The sequence below is a fragment of the Rattus norvegicus genome, chromosome 1, assembly GCF_036323735.1.
Source record: "Rattus norvegicus strain BN/NHsdMcwi chromosome 1, GRCr8, whole genome shotgun sequence".
In the NCBI taxonomy this organism is placed as follows: domain Eukaryota; kingdom Metazoa; phylum Chordata; class Mammalia; order Rodentia; family Muridae; genus Rattus; species Rattus norvegicus.
Window position 1 is genome coordinate 34,582,996 of NC_086019.1, and position 7,694 is coordinate 34,590,689.

Sequence of the window (7,694 nt, forward strand, 5' to 3'; positions counted from 1 at the left end):
AAATTTAGGTAGGATAAAGACAGAGCTGGCTGTGGTGGCATGTGCCTGTGATTCTGGCCCATGGCAAGTAGATGATTACAGTGTTCCACCACTATCCACAGAGGCTTTGGTACATGCATGGGAATTTAAAAAGGATAAATTATAAGATGTGTCTTTCTGTGGAATCAGTTAAGTCTACTGAGCCTCTGATGTCGTTTGATGATTGAACCTCAGTAAAGGGTTTAACAAATGTGGCATGTGTCTTGTGCCTTTTCCCAAGAAGACCAATGGCATCTACATCACAGACAAGTCTGCTCGTTAGTCTCAGACTTTCAAGTCTGATGGCAGTAGCAGCTCCCACCATGCTTCTGCAGGCACTGCCTTTACTGGATCGTTTCAGATTGTGTCTTTGAAAAATGACTAAATATCATCCATCCTCAGATGATCTGTAGAGATGAGGGTGACTGCAGAGCATTGAAGAACCCCCGCTACTGATGGACTGTGGTACTATGAAACTACTCTTCTACCGAGTGCTATGTGCATGACTGACCTATATTTGTGGATCTGTGATCAAACAGTGTAGAGGTTGAGGTCTATGATGGACATTCACATCCTAGAGACTGAGAAAATCTGGGAGCAAGGAACCTTGAGGGAGAGTCTAGTTTTCCACAAAGGGTTAACTTCTTATAGACCAGTTCTGATACCTCCACCTGGTCTCCCCTGGGAAGCTATGCAGCCTAGCTTGTTGCAATTGGTAGAAGAGACTCTGGAAAGGAAAAGACACACATCTAAAATGACTTTGTGGAACCTTGGTCATGATTCTTCTGTTTTGCCTAAGCTACTTGGTAAAGAGAGAATGTGAAGATGGTGAGGGCATTCATGACATTACTGAAGCCACATATTCAGACACGGGAGAGTAGACCACAGAGTTAGCAAGTGCAGTCCCACATCCACACAGGGCTCCATAATCTGAGACCCTTTCATCTTCAAACTTTGTGTCCTGCTAGTCACTCTGACGGGTTCTGAACACCACACTCCTGCCAACCTTGAGTCATATTAGCAAGGACAGGACTTGCTACTGGCTAAATGGAAATTTCCAAGCACCTATTTCACTGGATTGTCACCAAGGGATAAATAGGTCATCATGCTGTACCTGTGCTCATTACATTTCTATCACATTCTCTTGCATATCCTGATGTGAATACTGTGTGCAAAGACCCAGACAGTGTCCTGGGCAGCTAACTGTGTCCTCTAAATTTCCCTGTGCTGTGCTTTAAGTCATGTACTGTGTCCCCTAAATGTCCCACCGTTGTGCTTTGAGTCATGTACTGAAGCAACACCTTCAGTTGCAAGTGACATCATCCCTTAACACATATTTCGAAGACCTAAAGATGGAAGGGCTGCTTCACTGAGGGCAGGACAGGAGGCAAGCTCATGGGCCAGCCTCCGACATGGAATAGTCATTTTAGAGGGACGTAGGTTGTGACTAGAACATGAGGACCAGCCAAGGCACATCCAGGTGGCATGTCATGACCATTGGTCCCATCTTGGGTGCTGTATGGAAAACTCAATAATGCTGAGGACAGGCAATGAGAGCCATCTGTTTAGTACCTACTTTCCACAGCCTACAAGGGCAGGGGCAGTTATTGCGACGGGGTCCTCACCTGTGAAGAGCAAAGCATGAGTATTCCATCAGTTGGACAGTAGGTACAGCTTGGGGAAGACTTGTCTTGTAATCTTAGGTGACTTTTCTCCCTATGGCTTTGCCCCCTGCTAGGCTGATGATTCCTGCCTGTATCGTTCTTGTCAAAAGACCCTGGCTAGCACACAGACTGAGTAGTGCCAGGTAGGCAAGTGTTTGAGCGCAGAGAGTGCCCGTCTCTCTCCACAACCCTGAGCTGAAAGGAAGTACAGTGTCCTCAGTCCAGGCTTTAGAACAGTAGCTTTGTCTCTGTTTTTTCTTGTTTGTGATAGCACAGATTACTTAACCCTGTGAGGCTTCTACTCACTTGCATGTAGCTGGGAGATAAAGTTAGCATCTGTATCTTCATGGTGATGTGGGCCAAATGGTATTGACCATGTAGAGAGTCCATGCATGTGTGACCTGCCACCACCCCAGTGTCACTTGCCATCCCACCAGGTGTGTGGTAGAAAGTAGGTTTGTTGGTTTGTTTTAGCTCTTGTAAGGGAACCTCTTCTCTCTGGTGTTTAACCTTACTAAAGTGTGTAAGAAATTGCTCTTCCTACCCCCCAAACACTTAGCTCCTAAATATCATACTCTAACCATTTAGTGTTATCACTGAGATGTAAATGGTCAGCTATTATTTATAGCTCTTAGCTATAAAATGAGTACATTTCCTATCCACTTTTACAAGTCATATAAAAATTCAACATGTATTAAATCATTAAGGATAATATTGTATGCTACACTCAGGAGTAGGAGGGGAGGAGAGGCAGAGAGACAGAAACAGAGAAAGGCAGAGAGTTGCCTAGCAATCTAAGGAGGATCCCTTATACTCCTGGACCATGATCTGTAACAGTTAGAGTCACAAGGACCCCTAGACCCTTGTACCCAACCTGTCCCTCAGAACTGTAAAAACAGACTCCTAAAGGCCTGTGCTACTAGCTTCCCTGTCCTGTGTGAACCAGTGACTGTTCAGTTCTTGTCTCCATCTGAACAGGGAAGCTTGGAGATGGCAGTTTGTTTTTTCTCATAGGTCAGGGAATGCAACACACAAGATCACCTGATTGGGTTCTTAAAGGATACTGATGGCTGACTCTCATTCTCCTTCAGGAGGAAAGGGGGGAGTATCCTCTCTGACTTCTTTATATAAGAAGTATTAATCCTATTCATCATGGTTCTGCCCAATAAGTGGGCTGCCTTCTACTGGCCTGCTTTTAAATGTTGTGGGGTAAAGATTTTCACAAATGAGACTCCTATATAAGTCAGGCAGTTCAAGCATAATAATAAACTACACACTCTCAGCAGATGGAAGGGAGACAGAGTCCTCAGTCTCACACCACTGGCCCCAGCCAATTAGTGCCATGTGAAAACATTGTCCAGAATTGCCAAATAGTTTCAGCTATGAAGATAATGTAGGTTTACACGTGTCCTTGGCTTTAGATAAGGTCTAATATTTGAAGATTGAAGGCCCAGGAAAATAGAATGTACTTGCAGCTATATTGGCTGATGAGTGCTAAGCTGAAGGCTTGGCAGCCTTCACAGAAGCTGAGCCTTGCCTGTGGAAGAGAAGCTTTGAGGGATGTGGGGAAAAGGAGGCTCCTATGAGACAATGGTGAAGAGAAATAGAGCCAGAAGAAAGGAAGAAATGGCTCATTTTGAGCTCAGAGATGAGGTGTGTTTTGTAACTGCCCACTTTCATGCACTTGTGTGTCTGTGGCCTTTGCCCTTACTAATCACATCTGATTAGAAAGAGTTAAAGGCCCCACTATGACCCTCCTCATTCTGCTGCAGCAATCTGGGGTCACCATACACAAAGGTCACTGGAAGTTTCCTTCACTGCTCATGGGAAAGGAAGATAGCTATGGTCTCTACTGATCGTAAGAAGAATATCTACATGCTATGACTTAGGTTGGGGTGGGAGGCCATGCTGTAGGGTTTATCAGAGTCATCTGACACTTGAGGCCCTTCAACTACAGGTTACTGTACAAACCGTTGCCATAAAAACTTATTTGAGAATGTTAATGGCTGGTCATGAGTTGGGGATAGAGATAGGGCAGACAGGACAAGTGGGATGGTGCTTTGTAGTGGTGACATTATAGGGGTTCTGATGACACAGCCATACTTAGCTGGGGAGCTACAAAGAGTACAATAGAGAAATTTGAGGCCATTGTCCAAGGACATGTGTTAGATGTGAATCAAGAGGAGTGAGTAGGCAGTGGGAAGGGTAGAGAGGCTGCACATTGTCCAATGGCCACTAGGATGGCCACTCCCTGAGGCACATTAGATGTTCAAGAGTTGACTTGGGAAGGTGCACACATAATTGTATCAGTGTGTTGTACATGTGTACATGTGTGCTGGCATCCACAGGGGCCAGATTCCTAGGAGCTGGATGTCCCGCGCGCAACTTTCCGCCGGCAAGAAGCACGCGGACATTTAGAAATCCTTGCTATGACCAAACTGTATTTTAATCTTAAAGAGAAGCGCCCGCTGCGCCAACATGGCGCGCTTATAAACCCCTAGTGCGGCGCATCCACTCCTGATTGGTTGTTTACCCATGATCTCATAAGGCACGTCCTGGAGTGGGCAAAGACCTGGCACGAAGGCACTCTTGCACATGCGCACAGTTAACTTCCTGAAAGGGGGCCGGCTGGCACGGCGAAGGCTGGCGCCATCTTGTAATGGCGGAGGCTATCCTGGCCTTCCACGTGGGGCGCAGTGGAAGCCAGCGCCATCTAGTGGTGGCGAATGTTATTGTGGCCCTCTACAGCTGGAGGTGCAGACAGTTGTGAATCTCCTGACATGAATACAGGAGCAAAACCCTGGAAGATCAAACATTTAGCATCTAAATCATGTTTCCAGCCTGGGGTTTGAGCTTTTTGACTGAAGACAGGTGAAGTAAGAAATAAGAAGTAGGAGGGCTGGAAACAGCTATGGTTGGCAGGATGGAAAAACAGGAAAGTGTGGAGAAATGTAACCTCTTTAACTGGTGTTGGGGTCCTGTTCTCTACTTCCAAGTCAGGTGTGGGCAAAAGGCTGTGTCAACTGTCACCCTAGCAAAGACACTGTTGGTCCTACTGAGGCAGCAGTAGGACCTTCTCTTTGCTGCTCCCCATTTGAATAGGACTGTTGTTATGGAAAGTCTGGTTCAAGCAAAGCAAATGCTGACAATGGGCAGAAAACTATGCTTGGAGGATTCAGTGGCATGGCCAGACCCTGTATGGCTGAGTGATGTGAACAGAAAGCTAACTTTCTCAAAGCATCCTCCTATGAGGAGAGAGGGATAGCCCTGTATTTACATCCATGAGACACTGAGAAATGCTGAGGCCAGCCTAGAGGCCATGTGGAGTGCTGTGTCTTGAGAATGCTTGCTTAAAGGGGCAGGATGGGGGGTCAGTCAGCTCTAAGACCTGGATGTCCAGGTGTGGAGATGATCAGGTCACAGTGCTAGCATAGTCTGTGGGCCTTGCAGTTTCCATAGTGCCAGCTCTGGGAAGCCATCACATAGCCACACGGTCTGGCACAGGAGCTGCTTGCCAATTCTTCCTGTCCACAGTCAGTGCTGGTCCTCACTGATGCACAGGAGACTAGAAAACACTGTACTCTGGGACTCTGTATAGAAGAGTTAGCAAAGATAGCTGCTGTCTGCCACCATACTGGCAGTGCATGGAGAAAATCGTGGCTGCAGGGGATAAACACCTTCCTGCCTTCCTACTCTGGTCCCTCAGAGCCGTGGTTGGAGATGCCAAGGAACTGCATGGAGCCCAGGGCATCCAGATAGTGAGTAGCTAAAGCTCTATCACCAAGGCATGTTTGACAACAAACTGCATGTGAGTAGGACTGTAGGAGCAAACAGAACAGAGAGGTGGAGGGCACGTCCTTGACGGAGCACATCCTTTGTTATCCGAACTGGTCTCCTTGGAAACTCATAAAGAGGGGAAATTAAAACCTGCTTTCTACTACTCTGGCTGCCATCCAATAAAAAATATTGGCTAATGCTTTGTCTTAGTGCCTGCCTCAGTACAAATGATGGGCAAACACTGAAGAAGGTATTGATCTTATAGCAATGGATTCCATTAGTCGTCCTGAGCTTTGTGCACAGACAGGAGAGACTCTGACCTCTGACAGCCAGGGACAGCTGCTGAGGAGTGTACAGCTGCATGAGGGAGAGTCATCAGGAGACTGGATGGCAGGGCTCTGGGATGTAAGAGCGTGGACAAGGGCTGGGGAAGTTTTGTGTAGTCAGGGATACTACTTGCCCATTCAGGGGACTGTCAGAGATTGCTGTAGATATAGCAGATTTATAGTCAGTTGTCAAGAGAGGTCAGCCCCAATCCTGGTGTACTCATTCCTCTCTGGCTCCTGCTAACACAGCATTGAGCCTCCTTGTCCTATTTAGCTGGCTTTAGCTCAGCTAAAACAAAGTGGCAGGTTAACGTACCAGTGAGTGTGCTGACACTCACAACTTACTAATTCTGTCACTTCAAATTGGAGTAAAGGAAGCCACATGTTCCAAAGCTGGGTCACTATGACTCAGACCCACCAGGTCACTAAAGGACTCTGGTCCAAGCATTCAGCCCATCGCTTCTCTTTCTCAAGAGTTGGACTCAGTGCAGTACTTGCTGCCTGCAAGTGTCAGGCACAAAGTCAGTGCATGGAAACAGCAGCAGCCATGTTGTTGTCCAAGGTCTGTGAATGTGAGGCAGGCTGTAACAGAGCCCAGGTCAGTGAAGGGAGCATCCATGTGTATTTTCTAGCCCCCAGGATATGTCAGACATTTGGTATCACTCTGGAGGATGGTAGAGAAAGTAGGGGGCCTCCCAGTGTCAATGCTCTCTCTGACAAGGTGTTACAAGGTACAGTATGAATGAGGAGGGTGTGTTGGGTTCTTAGTGATCCTCAAACAATGACCACAGTGGCTTCAGATAATATTTCTTTCCTGGAACTATGGAAGAAGAAGAGTAATATCCAGGCAGCAGTAGGATTGTTTCTTCCTGATGGCTGTGGGGGAGGGGAATCTTGCCCCACTTCTTCCTATCTTGGCTTTGGTTATTGGTGGTTTTGTTTGTTTGTTTTGCATCCATTATCTCCTCTATCATGTGTTTCCCTGTGTTTTCCTATATATACCTTCCTACTTTTCCATCTATCTAGTATGAGTCAGAAAATTGATAACACTGTTTGATAAGAATCACATTGACCTTTCTGAAGTGCATACCGCTGAGCTCTGTTCAGTCTGCTCTGTCCTGAATCACTGCTGTTCGCTCATGCTGAGGAACAAGTCGGCCAAGTTGGTCAGGAAGCTGCGCCTCAGTCATAGCATTTAAAGATACCAGAAAGACACCCTTGGAGCCCAAAGTGGAGATTTACCAAATTCAAATCACACTAGTGGCAATGGGAAGTCACTGGAGAAGGTTTGCGAAGACTTTATCAGAGGTGCAAAGGAAAAGAGTCAGAAAGTGAAAGGACCAGGGCACATAGGTACCAAGGCACTAAGAATCATTCGATGATGATGTGGTGAAGGTTCTAAGACATGGGATCATTTCCAAATGAGGATTCACAAGCAACTCAATGATTTGCGCAGTCCTTCTGAGATTGTTAACAACATTACTTCGATCAGTATTGAGCCAGGAGTGGAAGTTGAAGTGACCATTGCAGATGCCTAAGTCAACTGTTACAATAAATTGACTTAATTAAAAAAAATCATATTGAATCTTTAACCATATCAATTCTTTGCCTTACAAACATGGAAACATTTCATCTATATGTGTCAGCTATAACTGCTATATGAATGTTGTATAGCATTAAGGATGGTAAGTGTTGGTGAGTATATAGAGGAACAGAGTTGTTACCCAGTGTTACCAGATGGTAAAGTAATGCTGGCCTTAATTGGAGGCCCCTAAACCCCAAAGAGGAAACATCCATGGTCTAACAGGCCCATTTCTGCAGTCATCTACATCCCAAAGAACTAAGAAGTTCCTTCTACTGCCCTGCTCATTTCAGCCTTGTTCATGAGAGCTGGGGTTTGATAATAATT

At 46.0% G+C, this 7,694-nt stretch overlaps 1 pseudogene; it reads left to right on the plus strand.

Annotated features, from left to right (window-relative positions):
* The first annotated feature begins 235 nt into the window (after positions 1–235).
* Positions 236–7,323, plus strand: LOC108349730 (40S ribosomal protein S20 pseudogene; annotated as a pseudogene).
* Positions 7,324–7,694: the final 371 nt, after the last annotated feature.